Raw genomic sequence first — 14,672 nt, 5'->3', positions numbered from 1 at the left:
CAGGTGCTTTATTTACTTTAATTTTTTCAAGTCGCTTATGAACTTCTTCCTCAGTTAACCAATTGGTCATTAATATGGAGGTTGTGGCTTTCTCCTGTGGCGCTACTATTGAACTTGATTCTTCCCTGGTAAACACAGAGGCAAATAATTTGTTTAATACCTCTGCTTTTCCTTATCTCCAGTAATCTGCCTACCCATCTCACACTGAAAGGGTCCTATATTTTCTTTTCTCATTTTTTTGTTATTAAGGTACTTAAAGAACTTTTTAGGGTTGACCTTACTTTCTATTGCAATCCTTTTTCCATTATCCATTTTTGCTAATTTAATTGCCCTTTTGCAATTTTTGTTATATTCCTTATAATTCTGATACGATGTCTCTGTCCCTACTGACTTAAAGAATCTAAACGCCTTCCTCTTCTTGTCCATTTCCTCCCCTACCTGTTTATTTAGCCACATTGGTTTTGACTTATTTCTTTTATACTTATTACCCAAGGGTATACCCTGATAAGTGTGCTTTTCTAACAATGTTTTAAAGACTGCCCATTTATCTTCTACATTTTTCCCTGCAAAAACTTCATCCCATTGTATTACTACTAGATTAGACCTCAGTTTATTAAAATCTGCCTTTCTAAAGTTTAAAGTCTTTGTTGAACCCAAGTAATCTGTTTTTTGATAATTTATTTCAAATGAGACCATGTTATGATCACTGTTATCCAAATGTTCCAGGACTTGAATATTTGTTATTACTTCTACATTGTTTGATATGACCAAATCCAGTATTGCCCCTCTCCTGGTTGGTTCCTCAATAATTTGGGTCATATAATTATCCTTAAGCACCCCCAAAAACCTGTTTCCTTTTGTTGTAACGCTAATCTCATTGCCCCAGTCTATGTCTGGATATTTAAAATCCCCCATTATGCAAACATGACCCAGTTTTGATGTATTGTATTGTATTGTGTATTCCCACAAACATTTTCTTTATACTTTTACCTCCACTGCTAATTTCTATCCACAAGGTCTCTACATTTTCATCACTCCCTTCATAGACATCATCCCTTATAATAGGTTTTAGATCTGGTTTAACATATAGACATACTCTACCTCCCCTTCTATTTGTTCGATCCTTCCGAAAAAGAGAATACCCCTTTAAATTTACTGTCCAGTCATGAGTTTCATCCCTCCATGTTTCAGTAATGCCTATGATATCATACTGCTCCTTTGTAGCTATTAATTCAAGCTCCCCCATTTTATTTGTCAGGCTTCTTGCATTAGCAAGCATGCATTTAAGTTTTTTTTCAGCCTGTTCTATTATCTTATCTGCTCCTTCCTTTCTGCTCCCACTTGGTTTAGTCTTTAGAAGTTTTCTAGTATTATCTCTATTTACTATGGGTATCTCACTGCTTGTCAAACTTGCACTAGCCCCCATTCTACCTCCATACCACCTTGTATCCTCATCTATTCCATTTAGTTCATTATCTGTTTCATTCCCCTCCCCCCTCCATCCTAGTTTAAAATCTCCTCCAACCTTTTTAGCATTCTCCCCCCTAGCACAGAAGATCACTCTTCATTGAGGTGCAATCCTTTCCAAGAATATAGATGGCACCTCTCAGAAAAGGAGTCCCAGTGCTCTAAAAACCCAAACCCCTCCTTCCTACACCACTTTCTTAGCCATGCATTAACCTCCCTGATCTCTGACTGTCTCCCTGCGCATGGCACTGGTAGTATTTCAGAAAATACTACCTTGGAGGTCCTTGCCTAAAGCTTTTGGCCTAGATCCCTGTAATCATTTTTTAGGACCCTCCATCTTTCTCTAACTTTGTCATTGGTGCCAACATGTACCAAGACCGCCGGGTCAATCCCAGGCCCCCCCCCAACAATCTGTCTACCCGATCCGCAATGTACCGAACCCAAGCACCCGGGAGACAACAAACTGTTCGGTTCATGCGGTCCTGGCAACAGATTGCCCTATCTACCTTCCTAATAATGGAGTCACCTACCACCACAATCTTTCTTTGTATCTGAGCATCCTGAGTCCCCTCTGTGCTGGAGGAACTATTCCCCTGGCTGCTAGAGGAATTAGTCTCCCCCAGCCTTGCCATTTCTGCCCCAACATTCCCAATATCTTCGCTCAACATTCTGGGACTTAGTTCCCTTACATTCTCTGTGAGTTACATTTAAATAAATGGGATACAATATTATATGAAATTAATGGGCATAAGGGATGGGTTACTTTGCATTTAGATTAAAGACCTAATAGCACACTAGTGCCGCCAATTATTACTGCCGAGTACTGCGACGAATTATATAACTCAATTTTTTCCAGTCGCGGCACACTCGCAAGTCTGTTGCAATCACCCCGCAAAATAGAAATAATTGCTGGGGATTTAGATGTAGAACCTCACACCAACGCCACTGGAAATCCTGCTACATCTGTAAGGCAATGCTATTTGAGGGTTAAGGCAAGTGCAAAGTCCAGAGCAATCCGAGGTCATACACAGGTAATTTAATATAGTTAGAGTGGTCATGCAAATGTCTGAGTCCAGTGCAATCCAAGGTCATTCATAGGTAATCAATATTGTTGGAGAGGTTAGGCAGAAGGCAGAGTCCAGTACTATCCAATGTGATTCACAGAGAAGCAGGCAGTAAATAGCTTGAGACTTCAGGGATGTAAACTGTCCAGGGAAAGATTTGCAACGCAAGGATTGTTGCAACTTCCTGATCCTAAATAGGGCTGTACAGGAAATTGGTGAGTGCTCAGTAGCAATGCCCCTGGGAGTTGTAGTTCTCCGGCATCTCCAGCCTGGTAGACAACTACAACATAACAGCCAGAATAAGCTCCCATGAGGGCAGGATCTCTTTGTACTAGAAATCCTGGCTAAGAGCCGACAAACCGATCTTACAAGGTGAATTTGATTTCTGAATTTGCATGAATCTGTTTTTTATATACCTCTTTATTTTGTATGTACTCCATGACTTTTATTAATTAAACTTACAATGGATTATTTTCCGTTAACCACCTACCGAGAGCCTGATTGCAATAATGAGTTTTCACTGAGGCAGTACGGTGCAGGGTTTTCGTCACTTTTATACTTACCAAAACGTATTTTGTGTCCGTTTGTAGCCACTTCAGCTTCACATTGCAAAGCCAGTAACTATCTTGACACTGATGAGACACATCTGTGAGTAGGTTTACTTGCTAGGCACTCCTTTAACCCAGGCTGTGCTGAAAAGCTGTGTAATATAGCTAGCATACAGTAGGTTATACCCCATTCTGGTCCTCGCCAGGTTTCCCCGGATGGCGCGGTTTCCCTGTGGTTGTGCTGCTGGACTCCTCTGCTCCGGGCTTTGCAGCTGGCTGCTCAACTTTCACTTTCTGGTTGGGAGCTACTTAAACCCTGCTATTGAATTACTTCCTTGCTGCTGCAAACATATTAACTTTCTTGCCTGTCTGGATCTTCAGCCCCTCGATAATCTCTCCCCAAGTACTTATTTGCTCGCTACAGACCTCCTGTGTATGACCCCGGCTTGTCTAACCTGACGATTGCCTGCCACCTGCCTGAGATTTACCTGACTACTGACTGTTCACTTCGGACCTCGCTTCACCGCTTGACCCCTCCTCGCTCCGGGATTTCCTTTTACCGGATACAGTCCACTAGGAAAGTTTCCAGCGCGGCTCCTGGGTGCAGCCCGCTCCCTCCTTGTGTGTCAGAGGAGGTGAGGGTCTTTCTACTGGCAAGCTGTGGTGGGTTACCATCTGCTCCCATGTGCTCTGCTGTCCATGGTGTCACAGAATAAGCTTATAGGGTTCCATGTTAAAATGGTCAAGACAAAAAAGGTGACACTGTGTGATCACTTGCATGTCACTCTCCAGAATCCCTGGCTGCAGTGGAAGCATTGTATGCTATGAGATAATGGTGGAGCAGACCTGTCTGAGACATGTGAATGTGCTCACAAGTGGTATTTTTTTTTTTACCACAAATACATAGTGGCAGGATGGTCTCACGGCAGGGTCAGTAAGACGCTAAGACACTGTGTAAAGCTTAACTGTAGTGGTTTATTAGCCACAAAACAAATAAACATCAGGTGCACTGTCCCTTTAAGAAAACCAAATAATAAAATAAATACCAATTCCCATTAGGGAAACTAACTAGACTTCACTCCAGCCCTTTCTAGCGGGCAGCCAGCTAATCTGGTTATACACCCAAAACATATACCAGGTATTCAAAGATCAAAATCAGAAAGTCTCTTATCTGTAATTGTAGCTCCAACAGCAATCAGGAACGCCGGATCTGGGGAGCAGGCTGTGTCCAGCTTGTAGTCTTTATCCTGGATTGGGGTCCCAGCAACAGAGCTTCTTGCAGGGCTTGGGAACCACAACAGCCTTCCTAGCTGGGACAAGCCTCTCTACCCTCCTGGGGAAAAACTAGCTCAGCTTGTGTAAGCCACTTCCTTCTTTTTAAACCTGCAGTCTCTCGGAAATCTTTCCTGCTTAATTAGCTGCAGGTGCATGTAGCCTCTCCAGGAGGAGTTTACCAGCTTGTACAGTATACTGGAAGCACACATATGCTCCTCACACCAGCATACTGAGTTAGTGACTTCGTCACAATATATATCCTCAGACATTCACACATATATATACAGATGTAGCAGGCTTTATTGCACCCACTGATGTAACACATTAGCCCCACCCTTTTTGTTGCCCATTGTATTGTATTGTACTGTACAGGCATACCCTGCATTAACATACGCAATGGGACCGGAGCATGTATGTAAAGCGAAAATGTACTTAAAGTGAAGCACTACCTTTTTCTCACTTATCGATGCATGTACTGTACTGCAATCGTCATATACGTGCATAACTGATGTAAATAACGCATTTGTAACAGGCTCTATAGTCTCCCCGCTTGTGCACAGCTTCGGTACAGGTAGGGAGACGGCATTGCTGTTCAGGACGTGCTGACAGGCGCATGCGCGAGCTGCTGTTTGCCTATTGGGCGATATGTCCTTACTGGCGAGTGTACTTAAAGTGAGTGTACTTAAACCGGGGTATGCCTGTATGTCTTTATTTATATAGTGCCATTAATGTACATAGCGCTTCACAGTAGTAATACGTGACAATAATAAATAAAAAATAATATAAATACTGTAACAGGTCAATGGAATTTTTTTTAAATGACATCTGTTTCCGCTGTCTTGTTAGGTCTGTCCTGCTAAACGGTGCCATCGGGAGTAAACATGGTTGCTACATCTGAACATATATATACAGATGTAAGAAGACTTACTGTCCTCTGCGCCGCTGGAAAACAAGCAAAGGTCAGTGGCGTCAGTGACAGTGTTTGCCCCAATTGAGCAGCTATACTGTAGGTCCATGATTCTGAATGGGACCTCATGTAGCATGAATCCGTCGGTGCCAGACCGCCACGGTCATGTGAATGCACATGGCAGCTGCACCAAGGATAGTACGCTTGGCTATTTTTGTATATGTAACAGTGTTCTCCCCCCCCCCCCCTTGGGAGATACACTGCTGTTACTAATGTGTGTGGTGCGGTACCTGTTAAACTCCAGGAAATACTGAGTCGATCTTGTTGGTACATCAGTGCCTCCAGTTGTAATGGGCTCCCGGGTTGCAGGACATCAGCTCCCACTACAACACCTCTTATCCCTCCTACCCAGGAACTGACACCCAAGCTGAGGTACAGTTTATTATGAATCACTGCAGCTCTTCATTGAAGCAGAATGGAATCTCTGAAGTCCCAGACTCCTGGAGGGTACATACCCCGGTAGTAGGGGGCAATGAGTCTTGATGGTCCCCAGGCCTGAGCCTGGGGTGGGCATGCTTTCCCCTGATGGGGAAGACTGACTGCCCTTGGGCTCTTTTCTTCTCCCAGCACAAGACTGACTTTGATACTTCCTGTCACGCTGCGCTCACCACAAACAGGATGGAAGACCGCGGGGCTGAGGTGGGGATGGAAAGACACCGACCCACAACCACGCAGTCCTGTCCGGAAAGCGTAGTCAAAGTCGTACAGCGTCGTAGGGTTGGAGAGGACAGGGTAGTCAGGGTACTTGCCGTATTTCCAGGTTGGAGAGTGGAGGATGGTAGATTTCCGTAGCCAAGGTCCAGGGTAATAGAAGGTAGAATGGTCAAGGGACGAAGCCGGGGTCAAAGCGCAGGAGAGTGTAGGAATCCAAAGAACAGCCAAGATCAGAACAGGAGAGAACAGACAGGTAAGGCCAAGCAGGGATCAAGACAACTAAACAGCAGCGGTGAGCACAATGCACAAACAGGAGTTTATGCTCAGCAAGGCATGAGAGACAGGAGCAGGTATATAAGTAGGAAGGATCCAATTACCTTGCAGGGGTGTGATCCAGTCCTCCAATGGTGTCCGGAAGGCAATTATCTGAAACAGCCTGCAGGTCAGGCTTCCCTGGTGATTACCATGGTTGCCGGGCAACGCGTGCGCGTGCGCGATGCGCGTCGCAGAGCACTTACGTCACGCGGCGTGCGGCTGAGTTCCTTCCCTGTGGGAGGTGCTGGCGGCTTCTTTCAGAGCGTGCGTGTACCGGCCTGGCAGTGCGTGGTTGCATGGGTCCGCCGTGCGACGCGACAGCCGGGCGGTTTCCGACAGGAGTTGCGGCGGATGTTACAGTATCCCCCCCTAGAGGGGAGACCTCCGGGCAACCCATGGATGGTTTATCAGGGTGCCTACGGTGGAAGGCATAAATGAGACGGTTGGCATGTACCTGACAATGAGCAATGCACTCTCTCTCTTCCGGGACATAGCCCTTCCAGTGTACGAGATATTGCAATCCTCCTCTGGACATTCTGGAGTTGTTGACCCTCATATTCGTATTCTTGTTGACCCTCTACCAGTATGGTTTGTGGAGGTTTAGGTTGTCCTTTGGAGGATGAGTCTTGTAGACATGGTTTTAGAAGGGAGGAGTGAAAGACGGAGGGAATTCTCATATTCTTAGGCAGTTCTAGCCGGTAGGCTACTGGGTTGATCCTTTTAGTGATGCGGAAAGGTCCGATAAAGCGCAGTGCCCGTTTGGGTTAGGTTACCTTTAAACAAATGTTTTTTGTGGATAACCAGACCCTTTGTCCTACAGAGTACCCTGGGACCTTTCTTCGGTGATGGTCTGCTTGTCTCTTCTGTAGTTTACCAGCGTGCTGTAGGTTAAGATGGATCTTCTGCCATAAGTCTTGTAAGTGGAGGATCCTGTCCTCTGCGGCCGGGACTCCAGACTTCGAGATAAGAGAAGGGAGTGCAGAAGGATGGAAGCCATAGTTGACATGAACGGTGACTGTTGGGATGATTCATTCCAAAGATTGTTATTGGAGAATTCAGCCCACGGGAGAAGTTCTGCCCAGTTGTCTTGAGTATCGGCAACAAAACACCTTAAAAATTGTTCAAGAGACTGATTGGTGCATTCCGTTTGCCTATTAGTCTGGGGGTGATAGCCTGACAAAGTGTAGTGTGACGTCCAGACTCTTACAAAACGCCCTCCAGAACCGGGAGATTATTTGGGATCCTCTGTCAGATACTATGACCAGGGGGGTCCCATTTAACCTGAAGATCTCGCGAGTATTGAATGCGGTCTTCCATTCGTCTCCTTGTCTGATTCTAACCAGATTATAGGCGCCTCTGAGATCCAGTTTGGTGAAGATCCTAGCTCCTTGGAGTTTGTCAAATAATTCTGCTATCAACGGAAGGGGATAGCGTTTTTTTATGGTGAGTTTGTTGAGACAGCGATAGTCTATGCAGGGTTCCGTCCTTCTTTTTGACGAAGAAAAAGTCTGCCCCAGCAGGTGATGAGGATTTTTGAATGAACCCCCTCTGGAGATTCTCCTGGATATATTGTCTCATAGCCTGGGTCTCAGGTATAGATAATGGGTATGATCCTACTCTCAGGGGAATGGCACTGGGTAGAAGATCGATTGGGCAATCGTACGCACGATGTGGAGGAAGTTCCTCTGCCTGGCGTTTGTCGAACACGTCGCGAAAGTCTTCAAATATCACCGGCAGCTGTATCCTGTCAGGATCCGTGACCTCCAGACCTGCCACTGCCTTAGGAGCAGACATGCAGTGTTCCAAGCAATAGGAACTCCAATGTAGAGGTGTGGACTCTGTCAAGTGAACGACCGGATTGTGGATCCGGAGCAACGGAAGTCCCAGAATAGTGTCCATGGAGGGAGTGTGGATAACATCCAGTGTTATGGTCTCGGAGTGGAAGTCACCGGTTGAGATCTTGAGGGGCGCAGTTTGCAAGGAAATGAACGCGGGCTGCAAGGGTCGTCCGTCAATGGCTTCAAGGGCTACCGGTCGATCTTTGGGTACCAAAGGTATCCTATTCTTGGTCGACGAAGTTTCCCCCTGACCCTGAATCCAGAAGGGCCCATGTCTGTACTGTGAAGGTCTCACCGAATATGCAGATGGGTAGGTAAATCCTAGTAGAGGGTTGAGGAGGGGGAAAGGTTGCAGTGCCAAGCGTGATCCTCCTTATACTCACTGGGCTATGCCGTTTCCCGGTTTAAGCAGACAGTTGATCACCAGGTGTCCGTTATTGCCGCAGTAGAGGCACAGCCCCGCTCATCTTCTCCGTTGCCTCTCGATAGGCGAAAGACTGGTCCCTCCCAGCTGCATGGGTTCGTCTAGAACGGGAGCTGTGGGGAGTAGAGGACCTATGGTGGAAAAAGAGGACGATTGTATACCTCGAGGATGTTTGTTTCTCTCCATCTTTCTCTCTTGGAGACGCTGATCCATACTGATGCACAGGATTATCAGATCTTCAAATCCAGCGGGGCGATCGAGAGATGCCAGTTTGTCCTTCAGACGTTTGGACAGGCCCTGCCAGAAGACTGCGAATAGGGCCTCATCATTCCAGCCGGTCTCCGTAGCCACCGTCAGAAAATCCAGGGCATAGCAAGCCACAGTACGGTCTCCCTGGGAAATATTAAGGGGGGGGGAGTCACTGGCCCATAGATTAACCTGTTACTGCCCTGAACATACTAGGGGCTTACATAAAAAAAGAGGTATTATGGGACACACCCTGTTACATATATATACTGTATATATAGATGTAGCTAACATTATTGTACCTGTTATCAAGTGATAACATGTTTCTACTGGGTCTCCTACCTCTGACCATCCAAAGAACGTGTGGGCTGCTACATCTGTGTGAATGGATGTCAGGGGCCTGACATCAACCCTGGTTGCAGAAAAGGTTTCAGAGGGAAATCCATGTGCAAAAGCTCACACGGGAAAGTAACCCGTGTGATCCTTCCAGTGCACCGTAATGAGGTAGGAACCGAATGGAGGGTCGTATCTGGCAAGTAAAAGGGCTAAAGATGATGCACGTTTTTCCTTTTGGGTCCACTTTGGAAGCGGGCTCATCAGGGTTAAAATGTGCCCACCCAAACTCCCTCATCTGTACTTAAAAGTAACAGCTTAAAATGAAAAGTATCTATTTATCTAGTCCATTATCATACAGTAAATTTATCAAGTAGAGTTGAAGTGGGTGAACATTTTGCCAAAGTTAGAATCCACTACAAAAATGGTATTTCTTCACAGGAGGAGGGAGAGAGATGCCTGGGAAATATGCCAATGTGGATATGTATAGTGTATTCAGATTATTACACAGCATATTTCCCACATTTCTAAGGAACAGTACATTATGCTCCTTTTTTGTATACAGGTGTCTCTCCATGTGTTCTATAAAGGTGTGTTTAGGCACTTATATAAGTCCCTTGGGTTCCCTCTCTATATTGTGGGTTTGTGCGAAGTTCTCTGGCCGAACTTAGACAAATTTGCCCACTCTAATCAAGCGCCCCCCTCAAATAACTACTTTTGCTACCTTAAATAATCCATATCATACCACTGGTTAACACAACTGATGCACATCTATTTGAAAGAAACCTCAATGCATAGACACAGAATTGCTTTTTGACTCACAGAGGAAATGGGGGGATAATGGAGAAACAGAATCTGAAAATCTCATTTAGAGAGTCTGTTAATTCCTCTTTAACTCCTAATGACATTCATAAATCGAAAGCTGATGCATTAGATGAAATAAAGACGCAAAGAACCTTGATACATTGAAGCAGAGACAGATTTAAAAGCCTCTATTTGCATAATTTGAATGCCAGAATTGACATAACATAGGCCCCATAATATTTATTTCCAAACTGTGTTTCCCTTTGTGGTTTACATTAAGGATGGGCATGTACACTCGTGTTTTGGTTTGAAAAATACTTTGTGCTTATATTTTGGACCTGGTTTTTGTTCTATGAAATGCTTGCGTTTTGGTTCTAATTTTGTCAAAAGTCGATTTGTTTTATTTTGGATGTTTACCAAATTATAAAAAATAATAAGCTGAAAAAATACTAAAATATACATGAAAAATTGTTAAAATAGGTATAAATCATATTAACAAATAGGAAACTAATAATAATATAACTTAAACATTTAAAATAAGGAACAAAGATATGGCAGAAAATATCTAGAGATGCTCAGTTGACCTGATGTTCTGGTTTTGGTTCTACATCATTTTGGGGTTTTGGTTTGGTATTTGGAATGTAAAGTTCCCACAGGTTCTGATTTCCTGCACCCAGTTTTCCCCATAGTAGTACATTCACATGCATGTTGAATTTAGTCATGCTTAGTGTATAATTATTAAAATGGTTTTAAAGATAACAACGTCGTTTGAAATATTGGCCCTTTTAATGAAAGTTCCATGCATTGTTAGAATAAAGTAATCCAGAGGATGAATGAAAATGTCATGGGCGTGGTACAAAAACTGCAAGCAGACCCATTTTCCAAAAGAAAAAATGCTTGCGCACAAGAAGAAAATGTATTTTATGTTTACAGCATACATACCTACTTTTCTTGCATGAAAGAAATAAAACACCCATGGGAGCTGCAAAGAGTCTAAATGCATGTACAGTATCTGTCTGCAATGTGAAGTGTGGTTAGTGTGAGTCTACATTACGAGCCTGATCAGCTCAGGTAGGAAAGATATATATGTTTAAAAATAACATATTTAGACTGGAGTTTTATGCCTTTTTTATTAACCTTATCAGGATTTTATGCTTGAGGAGGCCTACTTTTATGTACAGTTTTAGTGCTTATTAGATTCTTACGTTTTATTTTAGTGTTGCTGACTTGCATGGGCAGAATGGGATGTGCCAAGTTTCATAAATAGTTATCTCAATTTCTACTACAATAATGGATAATACGCTTCCCTTTAATTTCTAGAACTCAAATATTGAGGGTAATAATTAGCTGATAACACGGAAACTCCCTTTATATAAAATGAAAACATGTACAGCTAAACCCCGTTATAACGCGCCTCGCTATACCGCGATTCGGTTATAACGCGGTTTTCCTGTGGCTCCCGTTTAAAAAAAAAAAAAAAAAAAAAAAAATTTAATTTAAAAAAAAATTTTAAATTTTTTTTTTGCACACTGCACACACTCCCAGCACACACTCTACACTGCACACACTCACACTGCACACACCACACACTCCCAGCACACACCACACACTCCCAGCACACACACTCACTGCACACACACTCACAGCTCTCACAATACAAGTCATGCAATTGCAGTTCTCTTGATGAAATACAGCTGAACGACATGTATGTTTTTTTTTTAAATAAAGAAACAATCCAAAACTGAAAGTATTGCATGTAAAAAAAAGTGTTTACAAATAATTACAATGGTGTGTTTCTATAGCACAAATAGATTACAAATGACACGCTTACTATGAAATTGAATTATGCATACAAACTGGTGCCACACACCACTCTCCCACTATACACATTTTGCTTGCACAGCCTTATACTGGCATTTTGTTTGCATTTTGCCAAAGACTTTAGAAAAGGTCTACGTGCACAGCATTGATGTGACATTAGCCTAAATTCCTATATCACGGAGCAACACAAGTGCAAAGACAGATCTTGTCCTTTTGTGTCATACAGCTAAGAACGGTTACACATGAACAAACTGACAGATATCCAACTCCTCCTATCGGAGGGGCCCAGTCGGTCAAACTCTTCCCCCCCTTCTAATAAATAATGGCAGCTGTCTGAAAAACATTATAACAGCTGGGCAAAACAGTCAACTCGAACATGAATAGGTTTACTAAATGAAATCTCGGAAAGCAGATAAAAACAGCAGCTCACGGCAGTCCACTGCGTGGCTTTCTACCTGCAGTTGCATAAACTGACGCTCGTAATCTGCAGGACTAGAAAATTCATTGCAAAAGGAGGGGGAAAAAAAATGGCTGCAGCCGTGAGCTCAGCTAGCTGCTCTGAAAAATATCTACACTGTATGTCAAGCTATTAACTCCCTGAAGCCTGCGCTAGCTACACTGCCTGTCTACACAGGAATTGATCGCATCCTCAGTTTTTTCCCCTGCATTCTTCTACAGACTACAAAGGGTCCTTAACTCCTCTCTAGGCTTTAAACAAAAATGCAGGAACAGTGGTTGAGTGGTAAACAAAACAGGCTGAAGGGTTGGAGCAGTAAGCGACACTTGATTAACTCTTGCAATGCCTTGTTGCATGTGGGATTTCAAAATGCATAGACCACCAAGTAACACAGACAAACCTATTTACAACAGAAATGCACAAAGAAGGCACTAAAGATCACATGTAAACCATTCTACTCTCATAAATTCACTACAAAGGAAACTGCATTGTCAGTTCACCTTATGGAGTAAAACTGCCTTGAAATAGAAGAAAACATTTCTGTTTATTTTTTATTGAACAGCACAAAAAGCAGACAAAGGTTTAATGTTAAACTGCTCATCACTTGACCTAGTCAAGAGATAGAGATATACACACACATAGAGAGACAGAGATATACACACACAGAGAGACAGAGATACACACACACACACACACATAGAGAGAGACAGAGATATACACACACAGAGAGACAGAGATATACACACACACAGAGAGAGACAGAGATATACACACATATAGAGAGACAGAGATATACACACAGAGAGAGACAGAGATATACACACACATAGAGAGACAGAGATATTCACACATAGAGAGATAGAGATACACACACATAGAGAGACAGAGATACACACACACATGCTCTGACCTCCCCGGCAGGCTGCCATTGAAGAAAAAAAACCACGGGGCTGGGAGGGAGAGGGGAGGGGCTGGGAGGGAGGGAGAGGGGAGGGGCTGGGAGGGAGAGGGAGGGAGGAGAGATGAATCGTCGCCATTTGTAGGGCTTCCGGCCACCTCTTCCTTCCTTCCCTCCTCACTCCCTCCCGATCAGGTGCGCGGCGGCCATTTTTTTTTTTTTTAATTAGCGCGACCCCGTTACTAACGCGGTGGTCTCGGGGTGGACCCCGAGGACCGCGTTATAACGGGGTTTAGCTGTATTACTTAAAGAAAATGTTGTAGTAAGGTACTATGTTTGCTTTATTGTTATATTGTGTAGAGGAAGCCTCATTAATATAGTAAAGCAATTTTGTAGAGCTGTAATAGTATATAATTATGAATCTGAATTCCTTATGTGCAGTATTTCATGGGTAAAATTCTCGTAATTTGTCAGCCACACAGAAATAAAAAAAGTATGTCTCCTGAGGAAGCAAAAGAGTGAAACGTGTAGAGTCAGAGTGTTTGCTTGGGAGAACTGGAATTTGGAGGCACGGGCATTCGGAGCTGTACCCAGAGGCAAGGTGTCCTTCCGCCCTCTCCCGTGACGTCGTCCGGAAGTGACACATGCGGAAGGATAAGCTGAGACGCGAGTGGGATATACAGCAGCATCCACTGGCGCAGTGCTCCATTGTATCGGCGATTCTCTCCAATGAATTTTATATTATGGAAAATGTGAGTTTGTTACTTTTATCTTGAACTTTTAAATATATTTGGAGAAACATTACACACTATTGTGGCATCTTTCTCTCATTCTATATTTGACGACTACAAACCATACATATTGAGGGATATCCTGTGACTACACCATCTCTCTACAAAAGGGCTCCAGTCAGAGAGAGAAAATCTCTGACATACCTTTTAAACCTGGAAGTTTTGTGAGTGCAACCTCATCAGAGCCTTATCATTTATTTAACTATTGGCATATACTATCTGCACTATCTTGTTTTCTTTCATTCCATATATTACTGGATATATCAAGCATTCCTCCTCTCAAAGAAGAAAAATGTTACCATTGGGACAAAGAACAGTCCCACCTGGATGTTGAGCAGCTTCATTTCACATTGTATATATTGTTTCATTATTATTCTTCACTATGGGTTGGTGAAAATTATTAGTTGATCACATATTGAAAGTTTATTCACTTTGCACTTTGTATTTCATTACATTTATCTATTATCACTATAATATCACTTTAGACGCGCCCAGTCCACTCCCCCCTTTTCTTGTGCAACCTCAAAGTTTTATCAGAATCGGTTAAGGCAGGGGCGCGCAAACTTTTTTTGCGGTGCCCCCCCCTGCCTTACCTACTCCTTTGGCCGCCCCCCTCTTTACCCCATGCGGCGTCAAATGACGCCGCTGGGTCGTGTGACGTCACGTGACCCGTGGCATCATTTTTTGTCATGTTACCAGGGTAACCGTGGCATCACATGACCCCGCGGCATCATTTGACGCATCACGTGCCCCCTAGCCAGCTGAATCCC

The 14,672-nt window shown here is 43.6% G+C and overlaps 1 long non-coding RNA gene across 1 annotated transcript; it reads left to right on the top strand.

Moving 5' to 3' along the window:
- The first annotated feature begins 2,819 nt into the window (after positions 1–2,819).
- Positions 2,820–13,683, top strand: LOC142502258 (uncharacterized). The gene is made up of 3 exons (XR_012803697.1): positions 2,820–2,903; positions 5,201–5,313; positions 13,586–13,683. It is a non-coding gene; the product is annotated as an uncharacterized LOC142502258 (long non-coding RNA).
- The last annotated feature ends 989 nt before the right edge of the window (positions 13,684–14,672 follow it).

This window comes from Ascaphus truei, chromosome 9 (genome assembly GCF_040206685.1).
Source record: "Ascaphus truei isolate aAscTru1 chromosome 9, aAscTru1.hap1, whole genome shotgun sequence".
In the NCBI taxonomy this organism is placed as follows: domain Eukaryota; kingdom Metazoa; phylum Chordata; class Amphibia; order Anura; family Ascaphidae; genus Ascaphus; species Ascaphus truei.
The sequence above is the reverse complement of the archived record's forward strand: the minus strand, read 5'-3'. Positions and strand labels throughout refer to the sequence as shown.